The sequence below is a fragment of the Nyctibius grandis genome, chromosome 8 (assembly GCF_013368605.1).
Source record: "Nyctibius grandis isolate bNycGra1 chromosome 8, bNycGra1.pri, whole genome shotgun sequence".
NCBI lineage: Eukaryota > Metazoa > Chordata > Aves > Nyctibiiformes > Nyctibiidae > Nyctibius > Nyctibius grandis.
Genome location: NC_090665.1, coordinates 31,176,996 through 31,192,349, shown reverse-complemented (window position 1 = coordinate 31,192,349; position 15,354 = coordinate 31,176,996).

The window sequence follows — 15,354 nt, the reverse complement described above, 5'->3', positions numbered from 1 at the left end:
CATGAAAAGCTAGGCCATTTAAGCCAGAACAGTAACAGAAAAAGTGCAACATGCACTGACTTGGCAAAGGAATATTGTAAAAAATGGAAGGCAGATGCAGAAAAGCAACTGAGATAGAACATAAATCATACTGATGTGTTATTTACAGTACAGCCTTTCCATTCACACATGCTTTTCCATTCTGCAGTTCACACATTATTGATTTTTGTATGCCAATGCCAAAACTTTGGTATATCTTAATGCCCAAGCAGTAAAAGTTATGCTGATTTATTGCTACCTGTTAATATTTAAATTTCCTATCCAGCTATATCAACACTGAGTGTTGTTATTATAGTGATGCAGGGTTTGTGTAAGATAGAAATCAACTGCTGATTATACAAATGCAGTATTTGTCATTCATGGTGTCAAAAGGTAAATGTGGTTTTATAATACCCTCTTACCTTCACCTTCAGTTCTCTGACAACTTGGAGCTTATTACATACTAAGAATAACTCAGAAAAACCTAAAAGTGGTTACATGTGCTGAAGCGTCCAGGAATTCTGGATATACAATGAATGAAAACATTAAGACTAATGAGGAGAGGAAAACTACAGAGAAGAACCTGAATTCTTCAAGATACTCAGTATAATGTGCACCTTTATAAATATAATAAAGAATTTTATCCAATTTCTTTTGAAGGAAAGTCTGTGTTAATTGAGCAAGTAATACAGGTTTTAACATTAAACAAAAGCTAAACATTAACTTATTGCAATGGTGCTGGACTCGCTTCTTAGTTATTTGGAGCAGCTGCACCCACATAGCGATGTAACTCAAGTGCTATAAGAGACTCCATGGGAAATCCTCAGGGTTCACACTCTCTCCACCATCCTATTATATGTAGGGAGCCTCTGGCTAATGTTAATAATCACAAGACTTGTCTTCCCAATTTTCAGTCTGCCTAGCATGGCTTCCTGGATTAGTGCTCTTATTCTTTGGATATGCCTAATAAAATTCTGTGATCCCGGGCAGTACCACAGCTTTAAAGTATTACAGCACCAGTAGGAATGGAATGCCTTAGTATTTGCCAGTTACCTTGGTTTGTAATTACTTTTAATAAATGTATTTACACAATATACAGCATGACAATGGTTTAAAACAAAGCCACTTGCATTTCCTTAAATAAAGTCTACAAAAATTTAGAGGTTTCACTCTCTCTTCATATTACTCAGCTATCAAGGTGTTTGCTCAGAGATCTGTCAGGGAGTCTGTTTTTATACAGATCCTACTTCCTTAGGCTTGTCTTTGTGGAAGAGAAAGAAGATCTGGGGACACATACAACCTTTAGACCTAAACTTTCCCTCGTGTTCCCTTCAGAGTGAGATTCTATTTCTGCAAATTTCTGTGAACTCTGATTTAATTAGTGTGTTGACTTTAATTTTATCCTAATAGATTATTTCCTATCACATTCAAATTCTTAAAAATACTAATGCTTCTAGTGCATGAATAGGTGGAGCCATCTTTTACCCAGAAAGCAGACAAAACCTGTTAAGGATTCCCTTGTGGCTTAACTTGTTATAAACAAATCATTACTCTATTTGAGGAAACAGACTCTTCTAGACAGCAGGTTTAATTTCTAAAGCTATATTTATATGGTCACTTCAATCTTGCATAAATCCACCCTGCTGCAGAAGCAGATGGTGTCACCTTCTTCTCTTGCTCCTGCAGTTGGTGCTTACCTTCTCCCTTGGGTTGGCACAACCATTTCTGTTGTTGTATAAAGAACTAGATCAACGATCTGAACTAAAAACTAATCTTAATTCTTTTTTTCCTCTGAGTTAAGCTAGAGACAGTCCAATTCCTTTGATCCGTAGCTTGGATTTATGCCAGAGTAAAGTGGCTGTTTGTAACCACTGAAACTTTTATCTTATTTAAGCATATCTATATAAAAAATCATGTTTTAATACAGTCAGATAAATTACATAAATGTATGTGACTCATTTCTAGCTCTTGACTGAGATTAGATCCAACTATTATTTAACATTTAGAGATGCTGATTAATTTGGGGTACCAGTCTTTGCTTTAAGAGACACAATATCTACGGGTTTTTCTGGTATATTGTTTAAAATCCAAAATGTACTAGAAAATATTACAGTTAATAGGTCTTAATAACATAACATGTTTAGAGTAAATAGGTCTTCATAAATTCGGAATAGAAAGCTTTATATATTACAGTCCTTTGTACGTTAGAGGACTGAGGAAACTCCAAAAAGACATTGCTCAGAAGAAAAGATTGGAAGGTAGTCATTAGCTCATTAATGGTCAATTGTAAGCAAATGCTCAACAAGAGTTTGCATTTGTGTTCTCATTGTTTCAAAGTCTACAAAGACAACACAGTTCAGATTCAATCAACCAATAAAATTAAGTTTCCTTTGTACATACTTGTCCTTTCAAGTCTATTTCCTTTATTAATTGCTGGAGTTACGAGGTTCAAGAATTTTACTCAAGATTAATTGAGGTTATATGTTAAAATGCATGGTCAGAGTACCCTTGCTAGCCTTAATCTATTTCTGGTTTGGAAATAATTTTATAATTCTCAGACAACTTATTTTTGCCTAATGATTTTTAAAATGTACCCAGCTTTCAACATGGTTATTTTGCTTAATATCGAGGCTGTTTCCTTCTTTGAGTTAGTGGCAAAATAACATTATAATCTACTACGAACTTCTGTTGACACTACTTGAAGTAAAATACTTGTTTGTTCTGTTTATCTTACGCTCATGGTAGTCATCTGTTAAAAAACCCAAACATTTTTATAGTCAGAATGTTAGAGTCTTAATTCCTATTTATGGACTTTCCCATAAAGATAAATAGTCTAGCTGGCATTTTCTTAATGTCCTACTGCCATTTCCCGAAACTTCTTACCCTGAATTAGTATTTCCACCTTCCTTCTTACTTTATAAGGTAGCTCAGAGACCTAGGAAACATCCAAGTTCTAGCCCACACTCTTTAAAAGATCCTATTTAGGTTCTAAATACTGAATTCCAGTACTGAAGCTAGTAGATGCTGACATAAGAAGGTCAATGATGAGAAGGAGATGTCAGCAGAATTCAGTTCAGAAAGATGATGTTCATTTTTAACTCCTAAGGAAGTTTAGTATTGGAACAAATTACCTAACAGGGTAGTACATTTTTCAACACGTGGTGTACTTAATTAAGAGCTCTGACTTAAGTGCAATGAGGAAAACAGCTGCAATGATTTAATGCATTGCTACCCCCAGCTGTCCTGCCATCCCCTCTGCCGGAAGACATTTCCACAACAGAACTGTTTCAGTTCACAGTCCAGCATATTTGCTCTAATTGCCTGTGAATGTCAGTTCACACTAAAATGCTGGATTGTGAACCTCAGCTAGTGAGGTACAGATACGCCATACCTTCTGCCAGCAATGGTACAAAAATGTGCAGAAGAGCAACTAGAGATAACAGAGCTGCTACGTGAAGCCCTTTCCTCTCTTGTCCTCTACTACTTACACCTACTCCCATGCTGTCCTTTCTCTTCTGCCATGCAACTGTTTGTGTAGCTGAATGGTGAACTGTTTGCTGAACCTAAATTAAAAATAACCCAGAAAAAGAAAAAAGCCACATCAGTTCTCCAGTTTGATTCCGCATGCCACTCAAAAGACTGTCATATTCAGAAATGCAGGAATAGCTTGGCATTTGGAAGAAGCGTCAGAAACAGGAACTGCTTAAATTGGAGTAAGAAGAAAAGCTCTTCAAATCTGCCCTAAAACTGATGTCTCCTTAAAACATATACCCCAGTGCAGTGACTTGTTGGGCAAAGTGAATGAATCATTGTGTTATGCAGGAATTTGAACTGAACTAATCATTCCTTCAGGCCTTAAATCATACATAAGTAAATCTGCTTCCGTTCACAGGCTTTAATGAATCGAAGAATCTGGCCCTGTATGCAAGAATTAATACAATGTACCGGCATATCTTATCAAACAGTCTTCGTGATATTGGCAAAAAATTACTCAAAACATAACACTTTGTCTTACTTGTTTTGCTACATTCAAAATCTCTATACGTGAAATGCAGAAATTTTGTACTCAATTGTTAGAGGATTCTGACAACACACTGGAAAAGCAGTAACAATTAGCAGAAATCTTTAGGAAATATTTCCTTTACGAAACCTCTAATTATAAGGATTATAGATTTGTTAGGTCTAAATCCTTTTGTGCTTTTTTTTTCTTTTGGTATTATTTTATTAAAGTTGGTAATTCTGAGGTAATTTGTAATACATGAACTTTCTTAAATAGCTTATCACCCCTTATGAAGGAAGCAGCAATATACTGCTTAAATTCCAAGCTGTTAACTAACTATATGTACAGTTGATCTACTTACGTATTCACCATTGTTTTTTCTAGATAAAACAGTTTCACTTCCCTTTAAATAAACAACAAAACAAACAGACAGACAGTCAAGTATATTCCTGGCACAGAGCAGATGCCTTTTTCGATCCCTAGAGTAGGCAGTTTATTGATTGTATATTAATTAATTCCTGTAGCCTACTTTATAGAAAGTACTGTGGGATTGTTGACATAAAATATCCCAAGAGGCATAAGGAATTAATTGAATTATTTTACATTTGGCAACATCTAAATTTCTACAGTACTTAGCAGCAATTCCCACTATAAACAAAAATACTTGAATAAAGTAAAAGTATTTTATACTTAGAATGATTTTTTGAGAAGAAAAAGTGCTGTTTTAAGCAAAGTAGGGAACTGCAATGGATCAAAAACACAATAACTACTAGGTTACAGTATTTCTAAAGGTGTTTTTTTCCCTAATTGAATGTCAAAAGGCAATCTGGAGCAGTAGCAGTTTAAAACTCTCTAAGGAAATGATCAAGCTTATGCTAATATAGTATACAGTATTATATTTATCTATATGCTTCATTTAACTTCGGGGAGATAGGTATCACTGCTGTCATAGATTGACTACATCATATCAATATACTATAAAAGTATCTTGTCAAATTAGGTTTACACCTGGTTCCTGCAAGGCTCTGCGCAGCGCTGCAGCTCTCACTGACCAGTTCTGCCACAGGCTTTTTCAGCAACACTGATGTTCACAACAGAAGTTATTTTTCCTCTGCCCCCTCCCAGCTCATTTTATTTCTGTGTCACAGTCATTCCTGCTCCCACCACCTCCCCCCGCCCCCCAATCTGGATAAAACTGTTTTGAGATGGTTTTATAACCTAGACCATCAATATTATTCAATTATTTGTAATTAGAGGTTATTTTTAACTCGGATTGTTTCTGTGACGAAATTCACAGCACAGCTGAACAAACAGGTTTTTGCCTGCACTAAGGGAAGGGTGCGTGGAGAACTCCTGAGAAGGAGGTTGTGGTAGGAACTACTTAAACCAGCCCGACTGCTAATGAAAATGTATCATGGAAGTGCAACTAAAGTAATTTTGTTATTTGACGATATGATATCTGTAAGAACACAGGCCTCAAAGACGTATTTTAAGATTGCTCTGTAGGAATCTACATCAGGAAATATGCTATTTGATTCCTTGTCTTTCATTTAAAAGAAACCAAAGCTGCATTTTATATACAATTAAGTCTATTAAAAATAGCTATAATTCATCTAAATGTATAAACTATTGCAGTTAATTGAAGCATTCATTATCTCAGAAGAAACACATTGAAAATATATCTTTTGTGATAAACTGAATATATTCAGTGCTATTATGGTGAACAGTGAAACTGTTGTGCATGCCCTGAGTTCTCATTGTACGTAAGCTCAGAGCCCTCTTTCCAAACAGAGCATTCAAATGACAACATCATCACACCCAGACAGAAGTTGTGGCAGATAAAGCATTTTCTTTTGACGGAGCAGGCAATCAGACCCTTTCTAGATCTTTTGTATTACAAAGTAGCTGCACAAAAGGAGATTTAATCCACAAACCTGCATTTTCAACCCACAAAACCAATTTGGGCTTGGGATTTGGGAGTATACGTGCAAAAATATTAGTAGTGGGTAAGGTAAACTGAACAGTTCTTTGAAGACATAGAGAGTCTTTGTTAGACTTTTACATCTCTAATAAGGGTTAACAGGTAGCTGGTCAATGCAGTCATTGTACTTGACACAGGTAGTGCCACTTCTTTGAAAATATTTCAGATGACTACAGATATTTATTTTCTATTTTGTCTAGATATGTACTAAATAACTTGTTATAGTTTAGGTCAACTTTGATGTGAGATTTGTAGAGTTTTCAATCACCTTACTTTGTGACTGCCTCTATGTACACAAACAGACTTATTGTGTGCTGACATCCAAGCTGACCTCCTTTTACCTATGTTTTATCCCAGCTTCCTGTTGACATCCTGCAAATGTCCACATAAAACCCTTCTGCACAGTATTATTTGAACATAGACTCATTTACACAACCGAGGATACAGGTTTATGTCCAGTTTTACTTCAAGTCAAACTCTAACCACAACTATTGTTTCATACATGTCAGTAATTGATGGTTACAATTTGTTTTAATTTAAAAGCAGAACAAAGTGGAAACCACACAGCCAGCTTTTCCATCTCTTTTTTTCCCCATCCCTCTTCCCAGCCATCATGTATGATTTGAAGTGGATTCTAAACAGAAAGAAATTACATATTCAACCAGGGATTAATTCATACTAAATTTGCTATTTCTGTTAAAAAATGTTTTTAAATATGACCTGGATTTACAGGTCTGGCAAATAAGGGTGCCCTTTTCACCACAGGCTATCCGCTGCTAATTAAATCACACCAGTAATCTAATACAGCATTATATCTTTACTAGTATGATAGCACTGTCACAGACATTTTACATCCTAGAACCTGCAGTAAATTAAAAAGTCCTTGGAGGCCAGCACTACTTGACCTCTTGGTCTGTTTGCTGAATTCCAGGCAGGGCAAAAGACAATCAGTTCTACTTTTAGAAACCACCTGCACGCTAGCACGGTGTCTTGTTAACGCTTGCCTGCATTTCCTCCAGTCCTTGGCAAGTACGGCTCCAGAATTGTTCCTACCTGAGAAATCTGAGACAGTTGGTAAAGGTCCTGGGAGAGGCAAACTGATAGACAGTTGTAATTTGAAGGAGAACTAAACTATAGTAAACTGACTTCTGAATTAGATAATCCTCACACATACTTGGTATGCTTTCCCTTTTGTGCATTGTCTTTGTAAGTTTAATTTGTCTCAGCTTTTTAGGGTGTTTTCATGTAGGCAAGCCCTTTGAATGTAGCCTTCCTTGTCCTGAAGTTGTCTTCACACCTGCTTATGGCAGGTCTGGATATTCCCCTTTGCCTTCCTCATGGGCAGGAGGGTGGACTTTGATTTGCTGTAATGGAACACAGCAGAGCCATCAAGCCCCTGTACAGCCACCACTGCTGCCCAGGTTGGGAAGGCATGTGATCCTCAATTCCCTTGGGGATAAGGCCATCACATGATGCTTTTCAGTATCAGTGAATTCACGGGGTCAGCATGTCTACCTGGGAGTTCTGCTTGGCACACTTCTGCTTTCCTGACTGAAGAAGCAGCTCACTTGTTCCATAATCAGAAGTATTTCAGTTGTCACTTCATGAGCTGCCCATGACCATGAAACATGCAGTTGACCATCTGAAAGAGAGATGGCAGTCCATGGGGTCAAACTGAAGGTCAGTTTATGTTTCCCTGCCAGCTTATTGTAGATGTTTCATTCAGATGGAACAAAGGAAGAAATAAGCCTTTTCTCTTTGCATTATCACCTCTTCTGCTACCTTGGTTCTGTACTCCCTCCTCAATGTATACATACTGTCAGCTCCTAGGCTCCTGAAGTTACTGCTAGCTGACCTGGCTGAAAACGAACCCATTTTTATACATACATATATGTGTTATGTATACATAGATGCATAAAAGTAATGTTTTTCAGCTGGAGCACTTCACTGACCTGCCAGACCTGCGTGGCTCCTGGCACAGGGGACAGCCACCATGGCAGTGATGTCAGCAGCCCCCTGAGCAGGAGTGAGTGCAGCCTTAGATGGCAGCAGCTGCCAGGCAAGTTTGGCTGGGTCAGGAAACTGTAACCTCAGCTACAACTGCAGAGAAGAGCCAGACTCGCAGCCCCTCACTGGGGCTCGCCCCCCCACCTCCTCCGTCGGGCCAGGCCTCCCCTGCCTCTGTGAGGAGTAGGCTCAGGGGACTGAACCAGCAGAAAACGATTTACCACTGTTGTGGGGTTAGTTTATACTACTTAGTGCTATGAAGCAGGTCACTGTCATGTCAGAGGAGCACGCAAGTGGGCTCAGGGGGAGCCCTGGCAGCATGCCGGGAGGGAAGCAGCGGGACTGCCAGCCCTTAGCTCACATTAGCTGCTTTGCAAAATTCACACTTCCACCTGGCTGCAAAAGCTAGGGCAGGGGACCGCTCGGCCAGCTGTGCACATGTGCCACGTTCCCAAACCCGTCTGGGACTTCTTTGGACTTCTTCCAAACCCGTCTTTAAGTTTAGCTATCTGGTCACTACATCCATGCTATGACAACTTCAGATTGTACTGTTTGAACTACATCAATCTAGTAGAAATATAGTTCCTCTGTGTTGAAAAGGCCGTTTTTTTCTAATATTTTATTGATATGTTATAAGAATTTTACTAGCTCACTGAGGCACAATCTGGCTTACAGTATGCTTTTGCAGCCTGATGATGTTGCAAGTGAACGTACTGTTGCTTTGGGTTTACGTTGATATTTAACTAATGTTTTTAACTCATCACAAAGCATATAGCGTGAAAAAGAAAAAAAATATTGTCTGTCCTGGCAGCCCCAGATTTTAGGGACAGAGTCAGGACTGTATAGATGGGGATGTCAGTGCTGATGTGAAGGATGTCAAAACACAGAACGAATGACTGATGTAATAAGAATTTATTTTGATCCTGTTTCTGTATTATTTATTTAGCTGAATGTAGATAAGCAATCTTAGAACAGAATCTGGGCTTTCAGGCTGAGATGACATGGCATCAATGTGGAAAGATTGAAATATACGTGGGACAATAGCTATTACATTTGGATTAGCCAAAACAATGATACTTAGATTGCACCTTTTACTTAAGTATATAAAAGTTAACAAATGTAACAGTATCACTATTTTATAAGCAGCGAAAAAATGAAGTATCGAATTGATGACTTGGGTAGTGTGTTGGCCTGGGACCACTTATGGTTCTTTCTGTGCAGCCCTCTTGGACTGGCAGCAGCTACAGAAAGGGCTACTGCCTCATCTTCAGCCCCTGCAGCTGAATTTACTGGACTGCAAACAGCTGTGTTAGCAGGATCCTGTCATGCTGCACTGTTAAAAAGTATTTTGTCTCCATCTTCATCAGATAAAGACAAACAATCAAAAAAAAAAAAAAGAACATAAGAGAAGTGAGTGACTTTCTATCTGAGTGGGACTTGGCAGGTCTGCTGAAAGCTTGTGAGAAGGCCCATACTGCATTCCAGGTGGTGGGAGAGCAGAAGGAATGCTGTACTAATTCTCCCTCCGGACAGACTGATGTCCAGAACAGATTTTTCACCGCAGATGAAATGGCAATATTCATATTCTGCCATGTAACTGTGTCCTGAGGGGCTGTTAAACATTTTTTTTACTTCAGTTTAGAGTTAAGTCTGGTCTGTACTGTTACAAAATTTAACCACACAAGAGCTGGAAATTCTGCTCAGCAGACATTTTTACAGTACACAAAGGAGCATAGATGCTGACGGACAAAACCTTTCCATAAAACTGTATGATGCCACAGTCTTCAAGAACTTATGATACCACCCATCACGATGTAAAATATTTGAGACTGCAATTAGTTTTGCAAATCTGCAGAACAGAGCTGAAGTGAACGAATAAAATGCTTGCTTAGGCTTTAACTCTGAAATGCTGACTATGCATTTTAACTTTATTCACTAGAGCTTCAGTAACTGCTTTCAGATCTGTGCTTAGCGAGTAGCGGAAGGAATGCGTCACACTGGTGCATGACTGAATTCTCAGGGAGTTTGGGAACTGGAACCTCTTTCTGATCCAGGCAATTAACCAAAACTTCAAGTCTTGGCAGCTGTTTATTGTCTGAAAGAAGGTGATTATATGACCACGGCAGCAGAATGACAGTGCAGAGAGAGTAGTAAACCTCTCTTAAATTCCAACTCTGAGTAATGAGCTCATATTTTTATGCACTGGTCTCACAAGAAAAAGACAGGAAGAAAGATTACTCAGGACTACGCTTGCCTACCTTCACAAAATTCCCACTAGCTAGAATAGTAATAAGCTGCAGTTCTCTCTCAGCTGTTTTCTGGAGCTAAAATAACGCTACATATCCTCATAAGTCTTCAATACAGAAAAGACAGTATTACCAGTAGGAACACAGTAACTCATACGTAAGCACCCTCAGCAAGGCCAAACCTAGTCAAGCACTTATTTTTAACACTTCAGACCTCACTGACTGTCTTTAGGTACAAAAAAAGTATTTAATATAACTAAGATAAATGCCAGACCCATACTTTCTCTCAATAAAAGCCCTTCCCAGTCTTTAGTGAGCATACTCAAAGAAGTTGTAAATAATGTAGAGACACTATGTCTCAAGCTCTTACTATTTCAGTCCTTGAATATCTCATTCTCTCACAAGTTTTATTTTTTTCACTGTTATACATATGTGAACTGAGGGATTGCTTCTTATTCAGCCACTTCCAGCAAACAGAGAGATTTCAGCCATGGTGGGGTATGAACTGCAAATCAGGAATAACTAAGGTCTTATATTAGAATTATATCAACATTTAATAGCTTGTAAGTGCTTTGAATTGTGAACTATAGAGCACCTGAAGAACTATCTATACACCTACCAAAGACCACTCAGACATACAAAATCCTGACTTATGTTTTAAAAGCAATTTCAGAAAGGTTACACATCTGGAATAAAATTTTAAGTGAATCAAGTATTAAGGACTTTTTAATTTGCAGCTTGTTTTACATTTTTTCAAGCATCTGAAGTGTCTGCTATCAGATGCGGAGCTAACATCTGTAGTTGGTTTGGTGTTTTTTTAAGTCTTTGGTGCTTTGAGTAATAGTGCCAGGGAAGGATTTAAAGAACAGAGTTAGATTGCTAAATGTTACTTTTTAGAAGGTAAACAACCTTCTAATGGTTTCCAAGTTTAAATGTGGCTTAGCTCAAAGGCTAATAAAGATTGTGATACCAACAGATTGTATACTGACCCACACAGTAATTGCTGTTTAATGCATGTGTTGCAGAAGCACTTCAGAGACTTACAGTCAAAAATAGGACTGCAATACTCTCATTATATTCTATCTTCAAAAGTTACAAGCAGTAGATTGTTAAATATTAAGGAGATAAGAATGAAGAAATAATTACTTAGGACTAGTGGGGCAAATATGTTGTTTTTCTATACATTGAATTTAACAGAAAAAATAGTATTTGACTGGCTAAATTAGGTCAACAATGACCATGATAGTGAACACATTTAAAAGGATATTTACAGTTTAAGTTTTATCAAGCAAGTCCCAACATTCACAAGAAGGTGACGGAGTACAGGACAAGTTTTTTCAGGATTTCCTGATCTCTGAGAAGATATACCTCTATAAAAAAGACGGGAATGATAAAGTGCTTGTACTAGAAAAAAAGTGTTTGTGTGTGAAGACCAATATCAGGGTACCTTACAGCTGGTAATATTAATTTATTTTCCTCTGTATGGTTGATATATGAGGATGAAAAATTATTCATATTCTTGTCTATCTAGAAAAATATTTAAAGCTGTCTATTTTTAAATATTTTCAGTGCTATTTTTATATCTTTAATGTAAAGATAGAATAATTACTGTAATTTTATTATAACAATTGTTAGCTGGTTGTAAGACAATTAATACAAAATTCTTTATATCTTACAAAATCACGTGCCTATTTTTTAAATTTTGAAATTGAAGGTTCTTTTCTGAGTTAAGCCATAATAAATGCAGCATACGTGCATTGTCTCACTAATTATTATGTTTATGTAAAAATAGATGTACCCTGTTTATCTTGATTTAAGATAGGAAGATCCCAGGTGAGCTTCCTTGCTGTTCCCATGCTTAAACAATGCAGAGAAAACGGTCTGGGATCTAATTTTCCCTCCTTACTGAATTGTGGTCATGACAACCATCTGTACAAGGATAAGCTTTACAGTATTGTCTTGTTCAAGGGTATCATTTTGACGTTGTGTTGTGTGATACAATAAGGTAATGGAAAATAATACTGTGCAGCAGTTGGTGCTCCCATCTACATATACTGCTGACTTACACTTTTGGTTTTTGTGTGTTTTGGTTTGCTTGTTTAGTGTTTATGTGGCCATTGTGGCAAGGAAAGTATATAACAAAACATGAGCCTTTAAAAAATACGTTAATATGTGAGAGAAAGGGCCATTGGCTAAGGGGAATACTACTGTTTCTGACTTCAAATTTATCCATCTGTACTGGATACTAGGGAATTTACATTTTGAATATGACATTTAATTTTAATTTTATTTTAAAAAGCCGAGACTTTGCTTTTGCATGTCTTTATGACAAGAGCTTGCCTAACAGGATATGGACAAAAATAAATGGAGGTAAAGACAGTGCCAGGTTGTTATTCTTTAGCTCCTGTCTGAAATAGAGCTATTTATAAGATGAGATGGAATAAAGCTGAACAGATCTATTGTTAAGCAGAATCTGATAGATAATCAAAGGCTATTATTTTCCTGAAACTTCTACACAAGAAAGCCTTACTGACATTGGAGGGAATGTAATTTAATCAGGCTTTGGTCACTCTGTGCCTCAGAGTACATATATCATATGTCTGGAGTTGAAAACACAACAGGAGAGATTGCTTAAACTGTATGTTCAAATGCTTTTGAGGTATTAGTGGAAGGCAAAAAAGAAAGTAAGGCAGGAAAGTTCATTATAAAATCATGACATACAGTCCTGCCATATGTTAACACAAGAAATAACTGGTTGTTTTACTACTAGCACTGAATAGAAACCAAAGATTCTAGCTTGCTCCAAATCAAATTAATCATATATGTCTCATAGTATAGTAATTGTGGAATTGTGGAAAGAGCATTTAAACTAGGTTTTTTACACCTGCTGTTGATTTCTTTGCCCCACGTATGCCAGTGATAATAAGGATCCTCCTGCTGCTGCAAATACAGATTTGGTGATTTGAGCATTTTAACTTGAAAACCATTTGTAAAGGATCATTTGCACTTTCCAGTAAGATCTCCAACCCTGTAATAATCTGGTCAGGCTGGGCAAAGGAACAATGCAAGTGGCTCTTCCAGTGCAAATTTCTCCTCCTAGAGTACAAATTGTTGAACTTAAGTTGCCTGTGTCTACATATGCCTCAGCCATTTGATGTACTTGGTCTAGCAGATGGATTGGATGGGTAGGAGTCACACAGTCACTGCTCTAGAAAGGGGTTTCCTGTCGGATGAAGATTGAGTGACCTGCTAAATTGATTAAAAAAGGATGTTATAGTATGAGTTACTAAATTAAGGTGGGGGGGGGCAAGGTGTGTATGTGGGAGATATATGGCTTGTAATTTTTCCAGCTATCAGTAATAGCTGGCCTTAAAGGATACGGAGTTTAAAATGGTTTTATTTGGTGTTTGGCTATAAGCTCATATTGTACTTCTCGGATATTACGGGAGAAAGATATTATGTGGAATCTAGGTTGTGGGAAAATATTGATATGGTCTGCTGTTTGTAGTAATAAAGCTAATGGTAACAAGCTTTGGGAGGTACATTCTGACCTAACTAGTGCAATCCCTGAAATAGCAAACTAATCAGTTTATCAAACCCTAATTATTATTATACAACATAGGGATTTTTTTTGTGCTGCCCTCAGATAATGTGACGAGTGATGCTTTATGGATAGGATAGGGCCATGCAGCTCTGGAACTCTGCGGTGGGGTTATGCAAACTGCGTTTGGGGGCAATATTCTAAGAACAAGAAGGGTAGAGCTAGCATGTGTCTTGTTGGTCAGGAGCTTTCAGTTGGGTTTGTGGGTTTTTTTTGGTGTTGGTGCTGGCAGTTAAACAAACAATTTACATTATAGGGGAGCGATTCTACTTTGAGAAGTTTTAAGTTGTTTCAAAGGTAAAGCACGACAAGGCTGGTTAAGACCCCCCACGTATGACACTAAAAAAATGTAAGTTGTGAGGGAGCCTATTATTATTGATGTTTAATCATGTTTATTCTGTTGCTGACTAGAAAGTTTGCTTTTTAACTTAGCTAAACACTGGTTCTCACATCACTGTTGTGACTTAAAAATAGAAACTTGTATGCAGGTATATCTCAGACTGAGTGCAATTATTTTTCTCCTGCTGATGACCCTTTGCCTTTAGCGCTAGTGGTACCTGACTGCTGTTTGCTGTACGTGGAGATCTGTGAAGAGCAGCCAGGGGCCTCTGTGTCGTGCAAGTCTGTTTTTAGCAGTAGACCATCATGATTACTCAACAGGGTCTCATTAGCACATCCAGGGTAGAACTGTCCCCTAAAACTTGTATTTAAAACAACTGTGAACAAGATATTTCAATCATAAATACTGCTTTATTCTGATGTAACTAGGAGTTGGCCAGACTAAGCTGTACTCTGGTGCTCTGCCCAGGCTTCCCTCCCTGTGCCGCTTCCTGGGATGGCAAACTGATCCAGTGTCTTATTTTCAGTGGCTTATCCGGGGAGGGAAGAAGGCTTTGAGAACTCAGGCAGCGTTAAGCACAACGGAACCAGGAATCGGAAATTCATGCTCCAGTCCACCGAATTCAGCTGTTTCCCAAGCATCTGTTACGCCAGTTGGTGAGATCTGATCCAGTAAATATTTGCATTTCAGTATTGTGCAGAGGCCCGAGCAGCACAGAGCAACTGCCCGTACGGGGCTAGGGCAATCTTTGTAACGTGTCACCACTGTATTGGGCAACTGCTGCATTTAATCACAGGCACTACAGAGACTGGTCCAAGACTACAGTCTGAAAAGCTGTTCACAAAACCAAGCTGTTCTCGGGGACAGAAAGCAAAAAGCCTATTTGGCTTTGCTGACACAGCTACTGCTAAAAACAGAAACAGAGGTTCAGCTCCTCTCCTAAAATGGCAGTATCCCGATGACTGGCACTGCCGAGGAGCACCCTGTTCAGCCGGCTGCCCCCTGCCCTTGGCACCAACGACCCGGCCGCTGCAGCCTCCGGTACCCGGGCCGGGCGCTGGCCAGGCCTCGCCTCGCCTCGCCTCGCGGGCCACCCGCGCACGAAGCCGGGCTCCCCTCCTGCCCTCCCTGGGCCATTCTAAATGCCAGGGCCGGCCCTCA